Below are 27,202 nucleotides of genomic sequence, written 5' to 3'. Positions count from 1 at the left end.
GCCGTACCTTTAACTCGTTTTCTTTTGCGCTGTTGTTGATGCTAAGAAGAAGAAAAAAATGTCTCTAAGCCGAAAAATGTTCATTCTGGTTAGAAAATTAAAACATATGACATAAAACTGTACAGGAGGGATTCATAAAATACTTAAAATAATACATTTATAACTGAATACTGCTCTTATTTGCATAGTTTAAAATGAAATACAAAATAAAATGTAACTAAAAAATATTCTAATCTGCTTTTCTAGAACAAATATCTCCATAAGTCTGGATATTCAAAAGAAACTCCAGATGAGAGATAATATTAATGAAATATTGCATCTATTTAAGATAATTGCTAGAAACATTGCACCAGCAAAAGATAAAATATAATAAAAATCTAAAATAAATTATGATTATAAATGGCAAAATAAAAGAAAATAATTCCATCACCGCAGCTTAACCTACAGTCATGTTCAATAACTTAGAATATTTTTCTGAACAGGCACATTTGTCAGATTAGAAGAACCTTTTCAAAATAACTTTTAAGCTCGTATTAAATTTACTTTTGATTAAACCCAAATTTTTCTACTGTTAATAAATCTAAGCAGAAAAACGTCATGATCGACAAGAAAGGCTGGAAAACACCAGCGTGTGTGGCATTAATCTATATAAAGTGCTTCAGGTAGTGATAAAATTTATTGAAATAAATGTACATTTCAATAATCTTCTTAATTAATTGAATTATCTTTGGAGGATTGTACCACAGAGCAAAGATGGAGACAATCTGAGTCACGTGTGCGGTTGCACTGGTGTGTGTGTGTGTGTGTGTGTGTGTGTGTGTGTGTATATTCTCATGGGAAGAATATTTTGGACAAAGAAAAGTCAGCGGCAGCAGGAATGTTTTTCAATCTACAGTCACCCAAACAAGCCTTGGGCTGCTGTTTGTTGACCTCATCTTATCTCTGAAGGGCTGGAGGCACAATTTCAGGAAGATTATCCACACATTAGGGGCAGACGGCTGCATTCAGGCCGTTCAATGCCTCAGCCGGCGAAGCAGGGATTCACCTTGAATGAAATTTCCCACTGGTAACAATGGGAGTTCACCGACAAGGTGGAATCTGTGGGTGTGGCAGCAACTGTAATGTACAGCCGCTCACTTTTTAATAGTCGATGTCTGGAACCAGACAGGGGGAGGGTGGATTAGAAGCACCAGAATAAGCCTTTATGGCTGGGGGAGACCATTCACTGTGAACTTTGCTTAGCGAGCGCCCCAACAAAGAGAAGAGGGCAGCAGGTTTTCCCGCTTTATGAGAAGTGCATTCCTGTTTTTGTCACCACTTCAAAAACAAGTGGTATCCTTTGCATTTCGCAGCCACATAGATTTTGGAAGAGTTATTTCGGTGGCCTCCGAGAGGCAAAAAGCCCCCGCACATACTGAATGGTGTTTGTTCAGGTGAGCAAATGGGACATAAAAGTATGGAACGGTCCTCAGGATGGCGAGAGGAGATGTTCGTTAAGGCATTTTTGACCTGTGGAGCAACACAAGTCAACACTTATTATCGTGATTGATGTTCAGCCACTGCCGTGTTGATGGGGGCGTCAAGAAAACTTTTTCCGACCAGTAAATGCACCTGGTTTTTGCGGACATCAACACTCTTTGGAGTGGAAGTTGTAACTAAATGTTGAGGACTTAAAGTTAGCTATATCCTCTATCAATCAGGTGTTTGGAAACTAAATCAGAAGAAACAGAGGTGTAAGATGCTACTTCAAAGAAAACTGCCATTTTTTTTTTTTTCACGTGTTGAGACATGTCTGCTCTTCATTTTGGCTTTACAATAGTGAGAGAAAAGAAGACTTGGGGAAACAAAAAGACCAAGCAAAATACACAAATGTTGTCTGTTTTATACAGGAAACCTAAGACTCAAGTAAAGGTTTACATTTTCAGGGTGTCTGTGCACCTTTAAAAATTATTACATTTATGTATCTAGAATTAATTCCTTTAAATCTCTTAAATTCATCATCAAACTGTAAGTTGGCATTAAATATGTTAATCACGTATCTTAATCATTAACCATGTTGTCATGGCAGAAGACTATTTAATCTCATATATTCCATGTTTTTTTAAATCCTTTTTCAGACTAACAAAAGTTTGAGCCTCTGATAGATATCTATGTTTTGTGATTCAAAGCTACCGTTAACTAGCCGTTAATGTAGCCTTGCTGGCTAGCTATCTTTTTTGCATCCATCATGGGTAACTGCACATTTATCACCAGTCGGCCAGACGACGTTCATCTTCATCACTGGCTCACTTGTGTTGCAAACCCATACGATGCTACATACTTTCTGAGCATAAACGTTAAGCATACAGCGGTTAAGACTGTAGAGTGTGAGAAGAATAAAGATCCACAAACAGATCCCAGAAATGCCACAGTTTTGCTCCCCTGGAGTGACTGAAGCACCCCAGAAAACAGTCGGCGCTGCCGGTGATCTAAGAGCAACATTTGGTCCGACTCAAAGTCTAAAGTTGTGGATTTTAAACACGGTGATCAAGCACCAGTCTTGACTAGTGCAGAACTTTATTTCAACAAAGTTGTTACTGTGGACGAAAATACAGCTGAGTGATTTGTAAAACAAAAGTCTAGTAAAAGACATTTGGAGTGTTGTTTTCATCTTTCAACCAAAACTGGCTTCACTAACAAACACGGACACAAACCCAGACTGATGCAGATCAAGGTGTTATCTATCTATTCATCACTGAATATCGTAATATGTTGTCAGTTCATCATTAATTCTAGTGACCTAAACCAGCGTACAACAAGAGCAAGCATTGTTCGTTTATGGAAAATAATCAATCAGCGCCCTTGCAGATTTCTGGACGCTGGGAGCATTAAAGACAGCTCTGCAGGTCAGATCCTAGCGCTCCACCTTGACCTGCTGCATTGTTGACATTCACTTTTGTTCTCCACTGTCATCACCGCTGCCAACAAGGTGTGAGTGATTTGCAGAGGGTCTCCGCTGTGCTCCCTCCTCTCATCCTGTCATGGCTTGCCGGCTTCGTGCACGACGGCCACGTTGCTACATTGACTCGGAGCTGAAGGAACAGCCGAAGCTTTTCCTGACACATGCATAAGAGTTGGACGATTTGCTGTTTGCTTTTGGGGGCGATGTGTTCAGATATGCTGGCTCTCTTACCCCAATTAACAGCTTGTTGCTCGCACTTTCTCACTTTTCTGCTTTTTCCTTCTTCCTCTCCCCTCCCTGAAACGACTGCGCTCAGCCTCTGCATGCTCATAGGCAAAGGCTTCTCCGGTTCTGCAGTCCAACTGGACGTTTTCATCAGGGCTACCACAAACTTTTTGTACCAAAACAGTGAGATGCCTACAGTGTTGCCTAGTGGGAGACAGTTCTTCAAAATAGAAACAGTTGGACTGTCACTTGCTTGTGTGTGGATTGTAAGCTGTCTCCCCCTAACGTGTGATGGCAGAAACTTTACACACATTGCTTATGGATGCTAGCAAATGTGTTTTGACATGAAACACGTGTTAAATTAATCTCTTCTGTTTACACATACAATCTAGCACAGCTAGCTGCCACAGGAGGTTAGAAAAGTGTTTAAAACTTCAAGAAGCCACACTCAAAGACTACATCTAATATCTTAGTTTGCTTTGTGTTTTAGCTTTTAGAATTAATTTTTGTATTTTCTTCCATATTTTGAGAAAAAGTGGTGTTTAACATTGTTTAATAAGTAGCAGTAGATGTTTCACCAGTTTTAAGCATATTTTTAAGAAAAATTGTAAACATTTACAATTCCTTAATTTAAAAGAAAAACTATTAACTACATTCTGAGCTTAATTCAACATATTCTTCTTTCCAACTTCATTTTCTGTATTATTGTAATATTGAAACCTACCGAGAGGTTCAATTATAGGTTGTAAGGATATAACTTGAGTTCTATTTTAAACATGTTTTTGTCTAAATAATTTAAGCCTCAGTGATTTCCGTGATGAGTTTATTATGTCTAATCCAAAGAAGAAGAAAAAGCTGCAACCAAAGTTTTCACTAGGACCTGTGTTTTATGGCTTCACAGTGTAGCATAGCTTTGTCAGGCTGCATATGTTGTACAATACACACCAGTTAAAAGGAGTTTTACATCCCAGCATCTTCTACTGGCTTTCTTAGCAGCTTATATGATATAAATGTGTCTGTTTATATCCTGTTTGACTGTTAAATATTTTACCACTACTTGAAATAATTGTGCTCAGAAGTAGGAACAGTAATATCCTTTAAAAAAGTCACGTTAAATGTAAATTTATGAATTTGACTACTTATACATTATAATTTAATTTCTCTCTTTTTTACATTATAATTGAATTTCTTTTTTTTTTTTTTACCAGAACCTAGTAATGTGTTGCTAACAATCCTTTAAAAAATTGGGAGTAATGAACAAAGTTTTAAGCCAACCAAACTACTAAGTTTTGAAAATGAGTTCACAGTCAAATAATAAACTAAATAAATCGGTAAATAGTCAATAACCGTAATTGATAAAAATGTTTCGGGTGGTAAATTCATGCTCATACTATTATTGCAAACCCCAGTTCCTGCTGTCAGATTGACCTGATGAAGCATGTTTCATTTTTTTGTCTGAGCCATCGCTTGGAGGAGCAGCCCAGCGTCCCGCCAGCGGAGGCCGTTTTAAACCTGCTAATCGCCTACGTGAAGGGCAGCTCCACATGTTCGCAGTGACTTTAATGGAGAAGGGCAGCTCCACATGTTCGCAGTGACTTTAATGGAGAAGGGCAGCTCCACATGTTCGCAGTGACTTTAATGGAGTAAATCAACAGGCCGTTTCATGGCTCCTTACATCCTGTTGTGTTTAAAGAGCCCCCTTGTAAATCTCAGTGTTTTTGCTTTATCTGATGATTGCGTAAACCGTTCAACCCTCACTTTAATGAGTCAGCCTCGCCGTGCTTAGTAAACCCCCGGGTAAGCAGCTGGGAATGGTTTGCGGTGGGCTCTCACATGAATGCTTCTTGAAATTGGCAAATTTTCACACAAAGATGACAGTATCACAGCGGTTGGAGTTGGCTAACGCTTTCTCTCCTCTCACACACCGCAGCGCCTTTGTGATTCGTGCGTCGCGTTTAAAAGTGAGCACGTTACGCTTTCGGCTCGCGCTCGCGCACGCCGGGGCTGTTTATCTGCCGCCCGAGGGTTAAACACGCCACCTACCCTGCAGGGCTGCTTCTGGTATTCCAGAGCGAATGCCTCTCAAGGCTTTCGTATTAGCTCGGCACATCCCTCGCTTGTCACTTCAAAGGGAGTGTGCGAGGGTCAGGGTTTCATCACGCTGTCATTTGGCACATGAGATATGAGAGAGAAGAAAAAATGCTGCTCTAAAAATAGGAGGTTGTCCTCGAGAAGAAAGACGGTAGATATCGTTCGGTGCCAAAATACTTTTGGTTGTGATGCGTCCGTGGCACTCAGGCACCTTCAGCGTGATGCAAGTAGGGCAAGGCTGGCTCTCTTGTGGTTTAGGTGGTGTATCAAAATATTTAGAGAGTTTGACATGTTTGCAGATCATTATATCAGCTCGTGCCTTTCCCCGTCACCCTGCAGAGCTGAAGGTATTTTTCCACATAGGGACGGCAAATAGGATCATATGATGAGCGCCTAATGGCCCTGCAGTTACAAATGTACTATATCACAGCCCCTCCCTGATGAAAGAGGCATTCATAGGGCAGTAACTTATTATTACTGCTGTATTAGTGCTTTGATCTTCCAACAGCTTGAACCCTGGAGATTTTGAAGGGGTGGCTCGTCAAAATAGCTTCGCAGATGGGCCCGGTCTTGCCTCGGCTGTGGGGCGAGGAGGCCCAGAGGTGTGTAGAAGAGCCTGTGTGCTCGAAAACATGGCAACAGAGGCATGACGCCGCAGTTTATTGGATCTCTGGCTCCTAATGCTTGAACGGATGTAAGAATTGCGTGATGATAAAGGCTTGTTGATGTATTTTTATCGATTTTATGTTACGCTTACAACACCTTGCAAAAGCATTCCTACTTCTTGAGCTTTTTTTGCACTTCTTCTGTAAACCTCAATGTTTTTTTTTTTTTTTATTGGGATTTTAATGTGATAGACCAACACAAAGTAGTGGAAGTGTCATATGATGTGACACCACTAAGTAAAATCCACTGCGACCATCGCTGCTCAGCGTTGATGGGACAACATAAAACCTTGAGACGGGAGCATAGGTCCAGCTTCCAGCAGGGCAAAGGCTGTAAATGTAAACGCCAGCGTTACAACAAAACGATTTACTCAGAGCATATTCATGTGTGAGAATGGCCCAGTCAAAGTCCTGACCTAAATCCAATGTGACAAAAGTGAAAAGGTCCAGCAGGTATGCGCAGTTTTGCGAGGCACTGCGGATGGATGATTTGTCTGCCTGGTGCAGATGTTTCTTTCGATTTTTTGTGGAAAATAGAAAAGCCAGGTTTTCTTTTCAAAGACCTTAAATATAAAGGTGCTCCCCTTAAATCTCTGCTGAGGAGCCGCAGTGAACCACAGGTTGTCATTCCAGCCAGGACATTCCTCTATTAATGACAAAGGCAGTGGGAAGTCTCATGGTGAAACATGAAGAGGGAGACGGGAACAGCAGAGTTGAATGGGTTGATTCAGGGGAGTGGCAGGCAGGGCCGGTGGGTGACCCTTACTGTCCAGACCGGCTCCAGGTCAACTCTGCACAGCCCCGTTGACAGGAAAAAGCGTTGCTTTGATTCGACTCTGTCACGTCTTTTTTTGTGTGTGTGTATCTGAGCCGTACCTGCTGCTTGGATTCCCTCTTAAATCTCTTCCCACCCTCCCGTCTTCCAGCACTACATCTGGCACAGCACCCTTCTCATTGTGCATTCAGAGCCGCTGGCCTCTCTTTAGGATCTGCATTAGAATGTTGTTTTCATATAACAGCAAGCGGAGGCATGTGGAGCCTCTTTTGAACCGCTCTGCAAACAGAAGGAGGTTTTAACGCTGCCTTTATGAGATTAAGTGAGACATTCCCATAAAAAAAGACATTTCCTTATATCCATTCACCCTTCCTAGACTCCCTGTCTCTTTTCTTTCTTTCCCTCTTCATCTCTGTCTCTTTAACTTCTCCCTTTCTTTTTGGCTTCCCTTAGGCTAAGACAATGCTACACTTCTGAAGAAAGTAAAATGGAAAGTAGGGAGGTTGGGTTTTACAGCAGCTCCATCCACAGAGATGAAGTAGAGCAGATCCTAGCGTTCGGGTCAAACTGGCCGGTCCTGGGAGTGCATCCCTGCTGGCGAACACGGCCAGTTCTTGTTCTGACCCTGTTTAACTGACTCAGGTGGGTTTGTGCCAAGTGAACCCTCCACCCACCCACCACCCACTCTAACAAGGGTTTGACAAAACACATTCACAGGGCAGACAGCGAGGCTCTGCTGGGTGAAACTTACTGGAAAACAATAACGATATTTAGACTTGGATTTGCATGGCATATATGTTTATTAGCCATTAAGAACAACGTGAGAATAGCTGTAGGCTGTAACATCTGTAAAGTCAGATTATGCCACTCAGTGGTGGACTTGCCCCTGGGCTTCAGAAGACAGTATAGCATTGTGTTTTGCCCTAGTGTAGCAGTTGGGTACAATTGAGAAAACGAGTAAAACCATTTATTTAGTGGTTCTTGTGATATCACCATAAGATTCTCATAAAAGATGTAAAATGTTGTATCATGATTGGTGCATATATATCATGCCTACCAGTATTGAAATAGTTGTTTAAATTAGCAAACTATATATTGATGTTTTTGCTCTAAGAGTGCAGCCAGGCGCTACCTTCTTCATTCCTGTAGTAATATCAACATACACACCGTTCCCTTGAGTCTCCTACCAGAGACCTGGAAGCTTAAGTGTTCTTCGTAGAGTTTTAGCTGTTATTAGGACTGTCGGGATCTCCAGTGTTTCTCCAGACGCCGGCTGCAGCCACTTCGCCTTTTTCCTGAAGTTTCCATTGATCGGTCTCAATGACTGTCTGCTGCTGCTTATGGATGATGACTGGGTCCGGTTGGTTGGCCATTACCATGTTGTATCTGGACGTTACACAGGATCTTAGGTTCATCAAAACTAAGACAAAACATAGTCAGAATCATCACCTACCTTGGGACTTTGATATAGGGGTTTTCCAGTTTGCACTCCACAGAGACGTTTCTGTACACCATATCGGCGACATGTATTCCTTTAGTGCCAGGATTTTGCAGCCCACTGCGAGGGACTGGATTGTTTCTGGGGCCTCTTTACACATCCTGCACCAGGGAGTTAACCTGGTTATAGATCTGAGCCTCTATTGCTGTTCAGACCTGTTGTCTCTGTAGCCACTGGTAGGAAAGCATCCCAGCACTACCGCAGAACATCCACAGTCTTCCTTATTTCTCCTCTACGACGTAAAGCCAATGAGCACCAAGAGAAGGACATGGCACTCCTGGCTTTTCAGTGCTGCCAACAGACTTGCCTCACTATTCCGGCATCTGAAGCTGTATTTTCGTACAAATATTTTAAATACGCTCTACAAAGAAATTAGCGAATGTGTGGATTTTCTGCAGATATTTTAAAGTTACGTTCCACAGAAAAATCTTCAAGTGGTCCACTGTACATCCCAGCTCCTTGTCTGCCAGTTCTTTTTGTGTAAGAGATTCACAGAGCACTTCATCCCCTCAGGCTGTCTTTCTGATGTATTCTTCAAGCTTAGATGTTTGATCTAGGACAGTGGCTCCTGGGTTGCTCAGATCTTGTTCTCACCATCGAGCCGACTTCTCAGAACTTGTCTTACCCATTGCAGGCATTTGACTGGTTTAGGGTCACTAAATTAATCCCTAAGCTTCTTATTGTGAAGATTGGCAGGAAGTTCTGTATTAGTCTGTCTGCTGTTTTGAGGCCTTTAAGAAAGCAAACACTCATCAAACTGCTTTAGGCAAAAAAAAGAATGAGAGTAAACTCTTAGTAACATTGCAGGCAGCCCAAAAATCTAAGCTTTTAACAAAGGTAACTTAACTTAAAGCACAAGGTTTGTGGTATTTTATGGTATTTGTAAGAAAGAAATTGATGTTTGAGTTTGAAGGCTTAAATTTGAGCGAGAACAGGGCAGTAACAGAGAATGGATCAAGAAATGCCTGTTTTAAATTTAAATCAGCAAAAGATGTATTAGAATTTTCTCCTGACTTGGTCATTGAGCCTGAATTTGTACCGTTTTGACCTCGCAACTAAAAAATCAAAGTCAGCAGGTTTAGAAAAGTGTTTGTCACCCGTTTGCAATCATCCAGATCTGACAGTGTTGCACAAATCTGAAGTTGTGTAAAAACTGAACCGTTTGTTCTGCTGCTCAATTCTTGAGGTGTGTCTGCTGATCACCACTTCCACTGGCTGGCGAGCAATTACTGCCGAGGACATCAAAGGCATAGCTCTGCAGGAAATTGTGTTTGCAGTAATCTGTGTAATGACTCAGGATTTAGTTTGAGGCTCACCGACTGTCATCTGCTTTAGCAGCTTTTTCTGAATTACCTTGTAGCCTGGTCTTCAGTGTTTCTAGCATGACAAGACCCACTTGAGTTGTGGGAGTAACCGATAAAGAGTAACCTTTTCGTTTGCTTTTTTAATCGGGTTAAAAAAAAACAAACAACGTCATGTTTTCGGAAAACATGAGTACAAATGGGTAATAAAAGTAAAGCAGCCCTGGTCTAAGAAGGCTTGAAAATATTCAGTTTAAAGTGGACGTATCATGCTTTTAAATTCTTCTTTTTTACATGTAAATCATTCATTTTGGTCTATATAAAATAGAACTGTAGTTCTTTGGTCTGAATTCCTCGTTATTGTAGCTCCACAGACTCATCGTTGACCCCTGCTATGTGTTTTTGCTGCTGTCTTTTTAAATGTGATGAGACGTTTCGTGTCCCGACCCCTTCCAGGTTGCAGAACGCACCACTCCACCCCATTCAACCATTTATTCTTTTTAGTTTGATACCAACAAAACAGTTAACGATGTCGCCAACCATTCATCATCCTTGCATGTTGGAACCAGAGCCTGGAGACGAGGAGCCTTTTCATGAAGTCAGTCAATCAATCAAGTTTATTTATAAAGCACATTTCACCAACACAGCAGTTAAAAGTGCTTTAAATCGTGAAAACATAAAAGAACATCATAAACACATCACATAGTCAACAGTTGTGAAAACCAATAACAGACATTGCATTTTCAAACTGTGTACAGATTTATGATAATTGTAATTGTTTTATTTGCATGTCTTACACTGGGCTTTACTTTTTATTTTTAATTAATTTGCCTTTGTTCATCTACATGCTCAACACTTTTGTTAGTAAGGGTGTGAAAGTTTGCTGAATACACACACACGCACACACGTATGTGTATGTATATGGTTATACATGGAGTTATAAAGTTTCAGGAATTGCATCACTATTTTTTCAAATCAGACTTGCCAGAGGGAAATCTACACAGCTCCATGTCCTCTGCTGATTACAGAAAATCTCTGAACACTTGTCCATGTAATGAATAGAGTAATGCAATAATAAAACAAACAAATTGGTTCATTTTTTTTGTGAATTTGTTTGTATCTAGGTCAGCCTCATTCACAGAGACCCTGTGTGTGTGTGTGTGTGTGTGTGTGGTGGGGTTGTCAGCAAGCTGCTGGTGTTTGTGTACGTGTGTTTGCTCTGCAGAGAGACACGGCTCTGTACACGGCCTGTTCCAAGAGTGAATTCCTGGAGGCTTACAAGAGCTGTTGAATGAGATGGAGGGCTCAGGACAGGAATGATGGGAGAGAGAGAGAGAGGAGGAAGGAGGGAGGAAGGGACGCTGCTCAACGCCGTGGGAAGGGGGTGTCAAGCTCTCACTTACAGGCCTGATTAAATAACAGGATGCTTTATGAAAACAAGAACATTATCTGCCTCTTAAAAAGCCGGGAGAGGCCCTCTAATTGGCTTCCCCCCCCCCCCGAGTCTCCGTGTCGACGCCCGTTTGTCAGAGCCAGCTACAAAGAAATCAGGCAGCGCTCCGTCCGCTGCCTCCTCTGGTCTGAGCTCTCATCCATGCTGCGTTACAGGAATGTATCGACGCACCGATACGGGGACTACAAAGCGGGGGGTGTCCTCTTCAACTCAGAGGAGGATTACTCCTGAGCGCAGCTTCTGATTGAGTTCAGCGCCGACAATGAAGAGATAGCGGCTCCTCTGGCTTCGGGTGGCTTCTCATGTGGCAAATTTTACAGCTGGGGTTTCAAAAATACCCTCTGTGTGCGCTGGGGAGGTATGAGGAAAATGTCAGTGGGAGAGTTGAGAGTGTGCGTGTTTCCCTGCTAGATCAGAAAACAATGAGCCTGCTCTTCCTCTTTACTCTTTCTCAGCTTCCCATCCAGCCTATGAAGTTTTCTTCTTTTTTTTATAACTTTATTTTTATTTTGGTCGTTATTAGAATACACTCAAAAGGAAAGGTCTAAACAATACATAGAAATTATAAAAGACAAAAAGTACAGAACACACAAAACAAAAATCTCACACCAGGGGGAAACTCTTATTTTGGTAACACAAAAGAGATGGGGACCATCCATTTCCAAAATTAGTCTTGTATCGTTGATGTGAAGTTTGTCCATTTTTCCCATTTGTCCAGGCTTTGCTGTTCCTGTGTCCTCAGTCTGTGTTAGAATCTCCATCTCAAATAATGAGTTCACAGTCTGTATCCACTCCTTTGTGGTAGGAGGTTCAGATTTGTACCACTTCCTGGTTATCACCTTTTTAGCTGCCACCAACAGAATTTTTAACAAATAACAGTCATTATTAAGTACACTATTGTCCAAAAGACCAAGATATAAAACCAGGCCAGACTTAGGTATTGAGTAACCCAATATTGTTACAATCTTATTGTGTATTCCGTTCCAGAACTGCGTAATTCTAGGGCAAAGCCAGAAAATATGCACATGATTAACATTAAATGCTCCACAATCTCTCCAACATGGTTGAGCTCTAGATTTGAATTTACTAGTAATTTGGGGTGTTATAATAAATCTGATGATATTCTTCCAACAATGTTCTCTCCAGATTCTGGAAGAGGATGTTGTAATTTGGGTCTTCCAAATTTTCAGCCAGCCATCTTCGGTTAGCAGAATATCCAATTCCCTTTCCCACTTTGTTTTAATATTCAATGTATTAGTACCTCTATTTTCTAACAGATATTTGTAGAGTAAAGAAACTGTTCTGTGTTTTTTACCCTTATAGGTCTCGATCAGCATTTTGACAATCCCATTTACATTTGGGTCTATCTTTTGTTTTATTTCTTTGTTATAAAAGTCCCTTAATTGTAGGTATCTAAAATGATCTTGAGTTCTTAGAGCAAACTCTTGTTGTAGTTCCTGGAAACTTTTAAAGTGCCCCTCTTTAAGGACTACGCATAATGCTGTTAAGCCTCTTTCCGATCATTGTTTAAATTGTGTGTCTTGAATAAAATATTTATTGTAGGCTGGCCACTGGATCAAATGTAATTGTTTCTCTAATTTGCATTTCCGGATTATATATATATAACCATTTACCCAGTGAAAAACTAGTAATAGCATTAACATTTTTGAGTGTATTCTTAGTGGTCTCTATATCTCCAATGATACTCCGCAATTCTCTTCCGTTAACTTTTTGTTCAATATTTTTCCATTTCGCTTCATAATTTATGGCACTTATATTTATTATGGGAGTTATTTGGGCAGCATGATAATATTTTATAAGGTCAGGTAGGGCCATACCTCCTTTCTCCCTTGGTATTTGTAAAGTTTCAAATTTTATTCTGGGTTTTTTAGCGTTCCATATGAATCTAGATATAATCTGGTTCCATGTTTTAAACTGTCTATCCGGGATTTCTATAGGTAATGCCAAGAAGAGGTACAATAACCTTGGTAACATGTTCATTTTTATCGCTTCAATTCTGGAGCTGAAATCTAGTGTTAGGACATCCCACTTTCTAATATCCCTCCTAATTTCTTGGTCCACTTTAGTAAAGTTAGCTTTATATAGATCACCTATGTTTTTCGTTAATCGTATTCCTAGGTATGTCATCATAGTAGAGCTCCAATTTAAATTATATTTTCTACGTATTGTTTCAGATGGTGTATAAGCGAATGTCAAAACCTGTGTCTTTTTCAAATTTAGTTTATATCCTGAATAGAAGCCAAATATCTCTGATTGATCAGACAAGGCAGCGAATTTTCAGGGTCTGATAAATAGCAAATTACATCATCTGCAAACAAACCTATTGTATGGGACTCATTATGTATATCAATACCCTTAAGATCCTTGTGTTGTCTTATGTGTTGTGCCAGTGGATCAATATAAATTGCAAATAAAGTTGGTGATAAACAGCAGCCCTGACGTGTAGAACGCTCCAGTTTTATATTATCAGTTAGATTTCCATTAATCTTGATTCTGGCCACAGGTGATTGGTACAAAGTCCTCACACGCTGTACAGCTTTTTCATTAAAACCAAATTTTTCAAGTACTTTATATAAGAAGTTCCAGCCTACGCTGTCAAAAGCTTTCTCTGCATCGAGACTGATTAAGATAGCTGTTGTTTTTTTTTATTTTGAATATGATCTATTATGTGAAGTGCCCTCCTGATGTTATCTCGCGTTTGGCGACCTTTAATAAATCCTGTCTGGTCCTCATCTATGATATCTCCAATGAATTGCTCAAATCGTTTTGCTAAAATCGAGGTATAAATTTTGTAGTCCATGTTTAGAATAGATATAGGTCTATAGTCAGAGCATGTTTCACTCCTCCTGTTTTTTGGAATGACTGTTATAATCGCTTCTCTCCAAGATGGCGGAAGCACTGCATGTTCCAATGTATAATTAAATGATTTTTCTAGTAATGGTAGAAAATCTTCGCTAAAGGATTTGTACCACTCAGATGGCAGTCCATCACTTCCTGCTGTTTTACAGTTTTTTAACCTATTGATTGCCTTTTGTATTTCTGTTCTAGTTATATAAGAAGTGAGAAGTTTGTTTTGGGTTTCTCTAATTGAGGGCAGGTCCAGTGACTCCAAGAAGGTTTCTATCTGTCCATCTTTAGCAGAGGGAGGTTGACTGTATCATCTCTGGTAGTATGTCCTAAATCTTTCCTCAATAGTTGCTGGGTCATGTATCAGTTGATTTGTTTCATCATCCTTTAATTTATAGATATTTCTGTCCGACTGTTGCTTTTTCAGTTTCTTTGCCAAAAGTTTCATTCCTTTAGATCCCACCTCATGATATGATTGTTTAATAAACTTTGATTTCTTTTCAATTTCATATGTAAGCATTTTATCAGTGTTGTTTCTTATTTCTTTTATTTTTATAAACAGGTTGGGATTTTGGGTTAATTTGTGTTGTTTTTCCAGATCTGTTAGTTGAGCTCTTTCTTTTTCATAAGCATCCACTCTAGATTTCTTAAAGGCTTCAGTTTTCGAGATCAATTTTCCTCTTAATACTGCCTTAAGTGCATCCCATAATATCACCGGATTAACCTGTCCATCATCATTCTCTTCTACATAGGTTTTTATATCGTGGGAAATTTCAGCTTTGATTGTTTTGGAGTTCAACAAGCCTACATTTAACCGCCATGCTGTTTTGCGGAAGATAAATTTAGTTTTAATATTAGCGAAGAATGATCGGATATACTTGTTTCTTCTATTTTACATTCCTTTACCTTATCAGATTTATTCATGAAAAGGTAGTCAATTCTGGAATAACTTTTATTGGGCGCAGAGTAATGAGTATAATCCTTTACATTGGTGTTTAATTCCCTCCAGACATCAACAAATCCAAGCTCTTCAAGTGCCAATTTAAAATTTTTTGTAGTTGAATTTTGTTGTTTTTTACTGTTTGTTGTATCAAGTTTTGTGTTTAATACCATATTGAAATCCCCTCCCCAGACCAACATTCCCTCTGTTTCCATAATTATTTTATTGAGGAGGCTATTAAGTAATTGTTTATTACTATTTGGGGGGTTGTAAACATTGACCAGTGTTACCTTTACATTGTCAAGAGTCCCCTTCACTATCACATACCTCCCTTCTTTATCTGACAGATCATAGCTACAATCAAATTTTATTGAGTCATGAATTAGAATAGTAACTCCTCTTTTGCTTCCATGTCTGAAAGAGCTATAAAATGCCTTTGAGTAGCCAAAGCCCCTGAGTTTTTCATGTTCAGATTTAGACAGGTGTGTCTCCTGTAAATAGATTAACTGTGCTTTCTATTTTCGCATTTTAGTTAGAATTTTTTTCACGTTTTATAGGATTATTCATACCATTCACATTCAACGAAACCATCTTGATAATATTTGTCATTATTTAGTTTCGTACGGTCACCGTGTGATTTTAGAAAAAGATCCCCCAACAAATAGCTGAACAAGCTATTAAAACACAGATGAACAAAAAGAACAGAAACTTCCAAAGGTAGAGATGTGTAAGGACATCCCTCAGAATCCCTGCTGGTGGGGTGGGGGCAAAATACCACACTAGGGTGGGGGCCCCCTCTAGTAGTAGATGGAGGTCTACTTGTACTAGATAAGTCCAACATTTAGTAAAAGCTACAACATTTACTCCATTCTGTATTTTGGTTAAATATCTATCAAAAGACCTATAACACATAACTTTAGTAACAGAGGGGAGATTGATATCCAAAACTGGATTAAACCGGCTGGTAAAGTCATCCAGCTCTTAAATCGCCCACACATTACTTGAAATGTTTTTTATAGTAAAGCAAACCTGTTATGATTCAATGTTCAGAATTACTGGTCCTCACGTCGGAACTCTGTGAGCTTCTCCCTCGCGCGTTGTCCTGCACCGGTGTTGTTGATCCGTTTCCATGGTAACAGTGAGTCGATCCTCTCCTTGGTCACTTTCAGCTTGTTCTCTCTTGGGACCCAGGTCAAGTCGAAGCCTCTCTTGATCATATCCGACGCTGCTTCGTCTGCGTTCTCGTAGGTCCGCACTCCAGAGTCCCAGAAGATTCTCATCTTTGTGAACGGCGTCTGAAATCTGACATCTTTCCGTTTCAAGGCTGCCTTTAATGGGCCATATGCTTTACGTTTTTCTATGACATCCGAAGCATAATCATTATCGAAATAAAGGCGCTTGCCCTCCATCTCCACTTTCCGTTCCCAGGCCTTCCTCAGAACCATTTCTTTTGTGTTGAATTGCAAGAAATTCACAATTATAGACCTCGGGGCCATATTGGGAGGCGGTCTGGGTGCCAGAGCTCGGTGTGCCCGCTGAATCCGTAGTTCAGTTCCATCCGGTAGCTTCAGCTGTTTGATCAGCAGATCGGCGACAAACTCGGAAACCATCTACCTTCTTTACCTTCCGGAACTCCATAGATGCGAAGATTATTTCTCTGGCTTCGGCTCTCCAAATCCACAAGTTTCCTTTCTAATGTCTCAAGCAGCGCGTCTTTCATTTCCAAGCACGCCGCCTCCAGATCAGCTATTCGGGTCTGCGCCTCGGTGATACTGCCCTTCTGGTTCTGCAGCTCGCATCATTTCCTCCCTGAATCTGTTGAGATCTTCCTTCATTGTTGCCTTTACATCTTCTTTGTCTTGCTTCATCTCGTTTTTAAACTCTTTTAAGTCTTTAGAAAGCGTCTTGATACTCTCCAGCAACGCGTGTTGTTGTAAGCTAACGCTAGCTTTCCTCGTGGTAGCATTAGCCTCGTCCTCACTACCATCTCCCGACTGCTCACCAGTATCTTGTGTTTTGGACGTTTTCTTTTCGGTCTTGTTAATTTTCGGCATCTTCCCCCTTTAAATGGTTTAGACTGGAGTTTTGATAATTATCCGAGTTAAGCAAGGGGGGAGATTTAAATACCGACACGGAGGAGCCTGTTCCTACGTGGCCGTCCTGTTGCAGCGCTGACCCGGAAGTCATGAAGTTTTCTTAATGGGCTCTTTGCACCTCAGCTTCCGCGTTCGGGGTAAAGCGGCTCGATTGTTTCCGATCCAATACAAATATCATTTACATTAGGTGCTTTCAGGGCTTGGCCAAGGTTTGTACATCGATCCGAAGCCCCAACAAGTAAGCTGGAGAAAGGTATTAAGATGTTCGCCTCGTTATACATTCACTGACACGAAGGTGAGTTTTACTTAAACTTTGTGGCTAACATTAACGTTAGCTTATGCTAGTAGGCAATATTCTCGGACATTGTTCTTGTAAAATGTGCTATTTAAGTATCTAAACATTCTAACGGACAATGTTTTTATCTTATTTTCAAGTATATTATGTGTTTATTGTCGTTAGTGTCACAGACTAACAGGGTTCGGTTACGGTTCGGGCTTTTTACTAACGAAGCCTGACGAAGCACAACAAGCCTCATAGCTTAACAGTAGCGCAGCTCTGGTGTCAGAGATCTGGTTCAGCTGTTCAGGTTCAAAGTTGCTGCTTTTAGAAAAATATGACCGTGTTGCTTCATGTCTCCGTGTTATTTCGTTTTATTACCTTTGCATGTTTCTTGTGAAGAGCTCAGATAGGACGGTGTTTACAGCAGGATGTACAGGCGGATCAGTTGCTCGGCTGTCTGGCTCTGGTCTGCTCTCTCGTTCCCATAAACTCTTTCAGGCTGAATATAGAAGTGATTCCATAGAAATAACTCAGGGAGGCTCCTTTATTTACCATCCGTATCCCCGGTAGTTTTAGGCTGATCCGGAGTGAAGTGAAGGCTGCAAACTTTGCTGTGCGGCGTTAGCTGGTAGCGACAGATATTTACAAGCCATCTTCTTAATTCAGGATCGCTTGGAAATTAATGAAAACTTAAAAGCCCATTATATTAGGAAGACAACAATGTTAATAGTATTGTTTTTTTTGCATCTGAAATACGACTTAGTCTTTTCTACCAGTCATGGTAACTCAAAGCGGAAAAAAGTGAGCCGCATTAGCTCCTGGAGATGTGACGTCAACGCCTTAGGTGCAAAGAGCCCATTATTTTTTACTTCCAAGTAGGATTGGGTTGTTTAGTGTGGCCAGAAAACAAAAACATATCACAATATAAGGGTTTTATATCGGTGGATATTAATAATTATTGATTTTTGTTTTAAATATCTGAAATATTGAAAACTGGTGGCGTAACCGCTCCAGTTTTGTCCAGTTTTCACTCCATGCCATTGGTTTTTTAATTTTAGCTAGTTATGAGTGAAACGTAAAACTGCTGCTGAGCAATTTACTCAACAAGTTGTTGCTAGGTAACCAAAGAACGAGTGAGTTAGTTGATGCACCAGCCCTAGATTAGCTTGCTGTGAGAGTTTGAGCGACTAAAGCCGCTCCTCTGCCTACATCCCCCAGAATGCTGTGCAGTTCTGGATCAGAGTTCAGTGAATTTTCTATGTACTTTCTAACATAATGATCTAAGTCATAATTGGCCAAAGGACACTTCACCCTGAACACACAGTGAAACACAGTGAAACACAGTGTGTGGGGCAAATGTTCTCAGCATGGACAGGGAAGACGGTCAGTTAATAGGTGGAAGAAAATCCATTAGAGGCGGCAAAAGACATGAGACCCCATTGAGAAAACAACTGTAAAAGTACAACTGAGTGGATTAGATCAAAACATTTTAATGAATGGCTCAGTTAAAGACCTGACCGAAAGCCAAATGAGAATCAGTGGAAAGCTTGAGCTGCTTTTTGTACAAAGATGATCATGAATGATGGCAAAGTTTGTTGTAATTGCACAAAATCGTGGTTGTATTGACACAGGAGAATACATCTAAAAGGCACGTTTTTTTATTTAAAAAAATGTATGATGTTTATAACATAAAAATGCCACAATGCTTAGTGTTTCTCTGTTACATGAAACAAAGATTTGTAGTGAGAGAATGTGAACTTCAAGCAATGTAAATATAAATGGAATCTTAAAACTAACATGTAATTCAGACAATTTGGTTTAATCAGTCAAAAAGTTAAAATCTTTGTGAAGCTCAAATTTTATTTTAGAGCACAACATAAATTAGTTGCAGCCAGTCTCTCTGCCAGAGTTTGATTACATTATTCTTCTCTGTAAAAAAAAAAAAAAAAAAAAAAAAAAAATCCTGTCTTTGGTTCCCCCTACTGGAAGTGTTTTTGAATGACACCTTAATTTGAATACTTCATCAGTCATCTTTTCATTCAAGTGTTGAGTAGCGTAGCATCGGCTTCCGTATTCCGAGCTAAAAAATTGAACTCTGAGGTCATGAACAAGCAGTTTCTCTGAATCTAGAACCAAAATTGACTAAACCTAAGAAGTGAGGTCTTGAACACTTTGATTCTTGTATGAAGCACATAAAATGTTCCCAATTTTTTTTTTTTTTTTCTGTCCACAGCGTTAGAAAGCTAATGCTAATGTTTTGTAAAAACGGCTACATCTACTCTAGCTCAGCTCGTTACTATGGTAACTGTTCTTTTTGGCGCCTCTCCCGCCTGTTTGACCCTCGACTGTCCGCGCCTGGGAGCCGGCTCTCCGGGTAAGTCAGGATGTGTAGGTCACACGATGAGTTTCAGCTCCACCATCGCTCCTGTTGCTGGCACACACTCCAAACTGATCCGTCCCACACACACCCCTCAGGGTACGCTGCTCGGCTCTTTGATGCTGCCTTGATGTGTTTAGCAAGCGATGGCGTATCAGATGTTGCTGGGTTTTTCTTTTTTCTCTTGTCACCTTGTGCTCTGCATTTCAAATGTGTATAGTTGTGCCGGCTAATGAGGCCGCCCTAAATGACCTCCGCTGCCCGCTGGCAGTGCGGGTGAAGAAAGATGGCCGAGTCCAGACTCTGGATTTCATTTCATTTCTTCTTTTTGTGTGTGTGTGTGTGTGAGATGAATACAAACTGAAAGTAGGAATGTGTGATTCAGAGCCCTCCCCCTTCCAGCGTTAAAAACTTTTCCTGAGAGGTAGAATCTGCTCACCTGCCTTGACTTGCCTTCCGCCCCCCCACTCCTTCCCCTTCCTCCACCCATTCCTTCCTCTTCATACACTTCATGGCCCCCTCCCCCAATTACAGTGGCCCCACATCAAAGAGCTCCTGTGAGTAATAGATACCCAGCGGGGCCACACCCTTCCCTTCCCTTCCCGCCTTCAACCAGCGTAGCTGCCGCTCAGCCGGTAACGAGCAGACGGCAATCTCGCAAACGTACGGCGATTATTCACACGCAATTTAGACTCAAATATACAGCCTCCAAACATCATAAACAATATTTAGAGTAAATGCCGTGTTTATTTTTGCTGTACTCTGCTGGAGCAAAGAAAGAGGAAAAAAAAATAAATACCAGTACAGAGATGGAGAATTTCAGCTTTTGGATCTGTGGTCCTGTTCTGTCGGTGAATCCTCACTGAGCGACTTTTTCCTTTCAAAATGACTAAAATGCAAGGTGCTACCAAATGAGAGATTTGTGCAGAGTATTTACATGTAGTCCAAAAACTAATGGAGTATGAACAAACATAACAAACATAAAACTTATTGACTGACAAAAAGGTGTTTTTATCTTAAATGCAAAATGTACATATATATATATATATATATATATATATATATGTATATGTATTGTTAAGTTTTGTCATAATTATTGCTCTGAATATGTTTTTTTTTTTTCAGCAAATGGCCTTTTCATTTGACTATTATTTCAATAATCGATTAATCACGATTAATATCCGATTAATCCCTGGTTGTAACAAAAACCTGAAGAGGTTTTCGAATATGCTGTTTCACTTGAATATAAACACTTTTTATCTACTCTCAAATAGTCTTGATCAAGTAACTGAATTGTTTTTTTGTTTTTTTGTTTCGGCTAAAGAAGCACCGTTTTTCTCTTCAGTGTGTTAAATAAAAACTCAGATTTGAGTCCACCTGTTGTTACTTCGAGGTTAAACCAACTAAAAGAATAAAAGCCGAAGCAGCTCAGCCAACAGTTTGCACAAGGAGCCGTGTTGACTGTTCCTCGCTGGACAGGTCAACCGGCCCGTCAGAAAGTCGATACCGGTGCTTTGGTGACCTGCTGCTGTGAAAATAAACGTTATATAAGCAGACACACAGAAATGCTGAGCGCTCGGAGGTTTGTCGCGAACTCGCCATCGATTTAGAGACGGGCTATTAAAACTGACACAAAGTGCACCTGCTTTTGACGCCTGTTTGCCGGCCTCTGTCACCAGCGAGGCCTCGCCGTTCCTCCTCCCCACGTCGACCCACGTGGTGCACCGAGCGTCTAAGTAATGACTCCAGTGTGGCCGTGTGGAGAAATGGCAGAGCAGAGCGGCGGCCTCAGACCTGCAGGCCCTGAGCTCCTTACTCTGTCATTAGACACCAGAGCGCTGCAGCACCGCAGCACTGCGTGCCTCGCTCCTCTCCCGCCCCAAGCGTTCCCTTGTTCCTTTTACCTTTTCCACTCTCACTGCTTCCTCCCACACGTGTTACCCTGCAGTGCAACGTGTGATGTGGGAGTCATGATGAGGGTGTAGAACCGAAGTTTACACAGGAACTATAAAGTTAGAGATGTGAGTTCTGCTCTGGTTTAATGTTGTTGTTTTTCCTAGAGGCGAACGAAGCAGGGGTGGGCTTTTGTTGCATCGTTTCACATCATCACTTTCTCGATGCGTTTCAATTAATGTTTTCAGTATCGCCAGAAAATGTTTTTACCATTTTCTCCAATGTTTGTTCAAAGAGAGCATCAAGAAATGACAGTAAATTTCAAATTTTGATTAAATGGAGTTACTGTGTGCAGATTAAATGTCGCCTCTTTAACTAAGTGGCGACTTGAAGAAGCTAATTTCAAATGTTTTCCAAGAGCAGCATTTGTGTTTGTGGCGCTATGAATGCCACCCAATTACCTAAAAAAAAAGAAATAATATTTTTTTGATTGTCATTTTTATTATTTTCACTTTAGAACCACAAAATTTTGTGATAAAATTCTAAGTTCATATCGCCCACCCCTAAAATGAAGAGTAACATTTTAATTTGGTTTCCGATGAAATCTCATAAGAGCATACAGGTTAGGCTGAAAATGTCTTATTTTTCCACCATTTCAGGCTGGATATTTAATTTAAATTAGGTCAAAATTTTAATAAGAAATTTAAAGAAATTCTGCTACGAGGGGCTTAAAATGTGCGTGCTTTAATTCTACATGTTAATCATGGCTAACGATTATCTGAGTGATCGATTAATCCATCAATTATTCTGAAGACTAATCAAATAAAAAATTGGCACATTCTTCAGACTTTATATTGAGTATTTTTTTTAATGTAAGACAATATTAATAATACATATAAAATTGAACTGGGTGGAACTAAAACTTCCAAATGCAAAAAAGTTTGTTTTTGTAAAGTTTTGGTTTAATTACAGCTGTTAGTCTATCAGTTATTTGCTTTTTTTGAGTGTACAGTCCAGTTAACGATAAATCGATTACTCAGTTGCTTGACGATTATTTCAATAATTAATTAATCACGATTAATACGATCAATCGTTTCGGCCCTGATGTTAACACAAAGGTTCCTCCGAGACCAATTGTTTACATGCACTCGATGGCGCTTGAAGAGAAAAAAAAAGCGTGGACAGTGTGTCTCCTTCCTTTTAGTCACGATGTCATACGGAGAGAGTTTGAGGTAAGAACTTCCAAGATTCTGTCATCCGCTCCACATTAAGCCCATGACAAACCCTGACATTCTTACCAAGCAAAGCGTCTTGTCAGGCGATGGAAAACGCTCATCTGCAATAAAGACATCAGAGCGGCGTCGTTTGTTTCTGCTCGGTCAACAACATGCGGCGATGCCAGGCCTCGGCTCTCAGTGTGCCCGTTTCGCTGGGCTGCACTTTGCCGGGGTTGTAAACAAACAGCCCCGCCAGGTCCAGAGGAAGGCCACCCACAGCTGCGGAGGGCAGATCGCTGGCTCCGACTGATGTTTACGCAAGCAGCGCTGTGGCTAATTCGGAGATTTAAGGGCTGGCTTGTTTGTGTGAGTCATCTTCTTCCACCGGCCTCATCTCTGCAGCAGCTCGAAGCCGCTGCGAGTCCAATGTTTCGCAAGATAAAAAGCATCAATTAGGCTTTGATTTGTCCATTTAACGCATCCAATTAGGGCTGTTGTAAACGAATATTTTAGTAATCGAGTAATCTATCGATTATTCTTACGATTAATCGAGTAATCGGATAAAAAAAATTATAAAATGAAATATTGGTAAATCTGGCATAATACCGGTGTTACTATCAGATATCAATATCAGTCCAATTTTTCATATTTGAGCATCCCTAACAGTTGCTTTTTTGTAGTTTAGAAAACTAACCTGTAACAATAATAGCTCACTTTCTAAGTTAACCAGAAGAAAAGTTATAGAAAAATCTGAAATTATATTGAATTTAATAACAAAGAGGCAGGCTCACAAATATGCTTATAGAAAATGTCTACAATCCAGCTTTTAGTTTATGTATTCATCTTCAGTGAGTTTAATAGATTAATTAAACTCACCTTGCCACCTAACCTGTCACGCTTTGGGTTTGAAAATACGGGAAATGCCGCCTGGAGTGGGAGGAGAGGGCGAATGAACGAACATGGGGTGGAGGGGAGGAAATAGACCAGCGGACTGACGAACCGTTAGACCGGGGGACGAACACGGGGGGAAGCAATACGGGATATTTACGACACCTTCACTGGTCACACTCAGAAACTCATCTACCAGCCATGTACGATGCGCTCCGCCACCCGTTTCTTCAGACCGGGATATGAAATGTATTGTGCGGTTCGTCGGTAAAGCTACATTTACACGGTAAGCATCAGCTACTCAGCCGCCCGCCCTGTTCAGGCTATCCGCTCACCTCAGCGCTCTTCCCGCCGTTCGCTTTCAACCAGCAGCCCCGGAGGAGAAATGCTGCCGTACTCCAGGCATTCCCCCAGTCATTTTAAGGATGCTTATTGGTTCCCCAAAAAACGATAAAAAGTCGGGCATTATCATCAATCAATAAAATCCCCACGGGCCAATCTTGAAGATTGGACTTTATGCCGCTGAGACTTAGCTTTTGTCAACAACTCAGAGGCGGAAGTGAGAGCTCCGCGCAACGCAAATGAAGTCCCGGCCGGAACACGGTGCGCTAACTAATAAAACATAAATTAACGAAGCTTCGAGGCAGGTAAATTTTCCTCGAGAAATTTTAGTAATCGAGGTACTCGAATCATTCGAGGAATCGTTTCAGCCCTACATCCAATTAGAGTTGTTCTAAAACAATCTCGTAGTTAGTTCGTTGTGGATTTGTTTTGGCTGGTTTTAAGTGTAAAGATGAAACAAATCAAACAACATTGCAGTTCTGCATTGAAAATTTATTTTTTTTTTTCAATTTTGTTTGCTTCTTACTGTAAAGATAGTAACAAATACTGCAAGGTTTCCATTCTAAACGTGTAATAAATAACAGGCTGGCGTGTTATAAGAGACAGTTTTATTTTGATCTGATTGAGAGATGACCCTGTTTTAATGAATTGCTCCATATTTAAATGTCTGTTTCCGTCCAACATCACACATGCTAACATATAAAGTGTAGCAAACTCTGCTGGGACTTTAAGTGGACAGTCTCCTTTGGTTAGACGAGTTTTTCAGCTTGTGGGAAAGACCCTCATGCTCACTGTTGGTGTAGCGTATGATCTGTGATGCTGTGGACCTCTGTCAGTAGCTGCACGCTATCATAAACACTTTAGATTTTGTTTTCTAACAAACACAGAAATGCTTCACCCGACCCAAAATCAATCTTCTACCTTGGCGAACCTGGCCATGATTAGAGGTAGATAAGACTTAAATCTTATCCTTCTGCATGCATCATATTTTTAGTTAAAGAATATGTGTATTTCATGTTGAAATACCTCAAGATGTTAGACTTCCCAGTGGGAATGCCCAATGATCCAAACACAATATGGCTGCCTTGCATATTAAAAGGGGTCTATCATGTAAAATTTACTTTTTTGACCTTTATATGACGTTATAATGTTATTTCCTCATCAGAAACATACCTCAAGTGTTGCTTTGATTAATTTCATGCATGTTTGAGATGTCAACTATTTTAGTGGTTCCTAAAATAATACAAAGCGCCGCTCTGTTTCCACAAAACTCCTCCAGGCTAGTGGCAGCAGCAATTAGCAAACACCTGGTGGAAATGCACATTTTTAAGTCATGCTTCATGTAACAGCTTTTTTTTTATGTCAATTGAAGGTAACATAGTTACTTGACTGTGGTTTAAAGTAGCACTTTGTGCCTGGAAAATACAAAATGTCTCCCCTTTAAACTTAACTTCCTTGAATAGAGAAACAAGCTTATTTTCACTTTTAATGCTTTTTTTCAAGTTTCCTTCATTTTCTGCTGGATTTAAAACTTCAGCTCTTCTCTTTTTAAAGTGCTCAGAAGAAATGTTCATCAATCTGGCATTGGCCTGAAAATACCCTGATGGGTGCTTCTTTGGTCTTGATAATGCACGTTTCAGTAGCAAATGAAAAGCTGAGAAGTTGATTGTGATTTCTAGAAGCAGATTCAGTGTCAGAATCACTGCATACGATGCTGCCTCTGTTTTCTAACATTAAATCTTTTTTTTTTTTTTTCACGTGCCTCGTTATGCCTTTCTGGTGCCAAATGATTGGCTCTGACCGGGGTTTGCCGCCGGGTTTCCTCAGATGTTTGCGACGCCACCACCACCTCAGCTGAACTCATTTCTTTCTCAGACAAACTTACAGCTGCGCTCCTCTCCTGCCCTCCTCTCCCCCACCGCCTCATGTTTTCCCTGTCCCTCCATCAAAAACCCGCCTGCTGCATTAAAATAGGAAACAGGCCGCTGTGGCTTGCTTGTTGTTTGTTAGTTTTTTCGCTGATGACGTCTTTGCTGTGTTGCTCCGTAAAACCGCAGTCATTTCCGACGCTGCAGTCGTTCCTGCTCGCGCTGCCAAACAGTGTGTAATCACATGTGTCAGGTTGCTCCTCATGAGGATAAGTGTTTACTCAACCGCAGCCATGTCTGTTTCGGCTCCGGACCCGGTGGCGGGACCGGGACATGTCGGAACACCCGTGTTGATAGCCCTCTTAACGGTCTTGTTAGCGTTGGACGTCCATTTTCTCTGCACCATTAAAGTTTAAATATATCTCCTTTTAATCATGTAATGAGATCTCTCTGCCTGTTTCCGGATCTGCGGCTCTGGGGAACCACATGGCTTGGCAACCACAATCTGGAACCACTACTACTAATGCCGAGATATAAAAAGACCACAGCGGTCGTTTATGAAGTGTGTGATGATATATTTCTGAGCTGTTTGTATGTGCGCGTTGGACTTTTGAACCCCAGGTAAAGCAAATTCCCACATGTCAAACAGCAGCTTTGGGAAAAAAAAATCCTTTCATGTGACCGCACCTCATTTAGGCCCAAGCATGCACTACGATTACTATTCTGATGAAACAGGGGAGAGGCTGTTGCAACAGAGGGCCAGCAAGCCACTTGACCTCGTTTTGACATGAAAAGCTTGGTCAATACTCTGAATGCTGCCGGCGTCTCCTGAGGGCCCGGGGGGGGGGTTTTCTAGCGCAGACGGCATTTCGATCACTTTTGGCGCTCGGCTCGACCGGGGCCGTTAGGTGTTTCAACTCGCGTCTCGTCCTCGTTAAGCGTTGGCAGATGTCAGACGCTAAAGAGCATGTGATGAGATGTTGATGAAACGGCTGCCGTTTGCTTTCGCACCGACTTCTGCCAAAAATCTGGGCCTCAGCGTCAAAAACATCCTTCAGAAGCAGCGCGCTGATGTCGACTGACAGCAGATCTTAGAGACTTAGAGCCAGCACAGATCAAACTCATCTGGGGTTTTTATTATTGTTTTATGTCAAAGAAACAACTTAAAACCTCCAGTTGCTTGTTTCTGGATCCAGGTGTCTTCTTGATGTTGACATTTCTGGGAAACTTTTCTGTCATCAGGTTAAAGGTTACTACACCTTGTAGAGGAACAGGAAGGCAATCAGTGTCTTCAGATATGTCCAGAAACACTGAACCTTTTAACACGTAGGTACATTTGAGTGTGTTGCTGCATAGCAAAGCAGCACAGTACCCCGTTCTTGGGAAACAGATGGAAAAGGATGTATGGTTTTCAAAGTGGCAAACTGAATTATATTTAATCTCATATAGTCTATAAATTATAGAACCACATTTTGGAGTATGTC

At 40.8% G+C, this 27,202-nt stretch overlaps 1 protein-coding gene across 1 annotated transcript in view; it reads left to right on the top strand.

Annotated features, from left to right (window-relative positions):
* The window catches only part of rnf43 (ring finger protein 43), a 104,920-nt gene that overhangs the window by 68,094 nt on the left and 9,624 nt on the right, over nucleotides 1–27,202 (top strand). The gene's annotated exons all lie outside the window — the stretch shown is intronic.

This window comes from Poecilia mexicana, unplaced genomic scaffold (assembly GCF_051168715.1).
Source record: "Poecilia mexicana isolate PSO_F unplaced genomic scaffold, ASM5116871v1 scaffold_14, whole genome shotgun sequence".
Lineage (NCBI taxonomy): Eukaryota > Metazoa > Chordata > Actinopteri > Cyprinodontiformes > Poeciliidae > Poecilia > Poecilia mexicana.
This window is presented reverse-complemented; position numbering and strand designations above follow the sequence as displayed.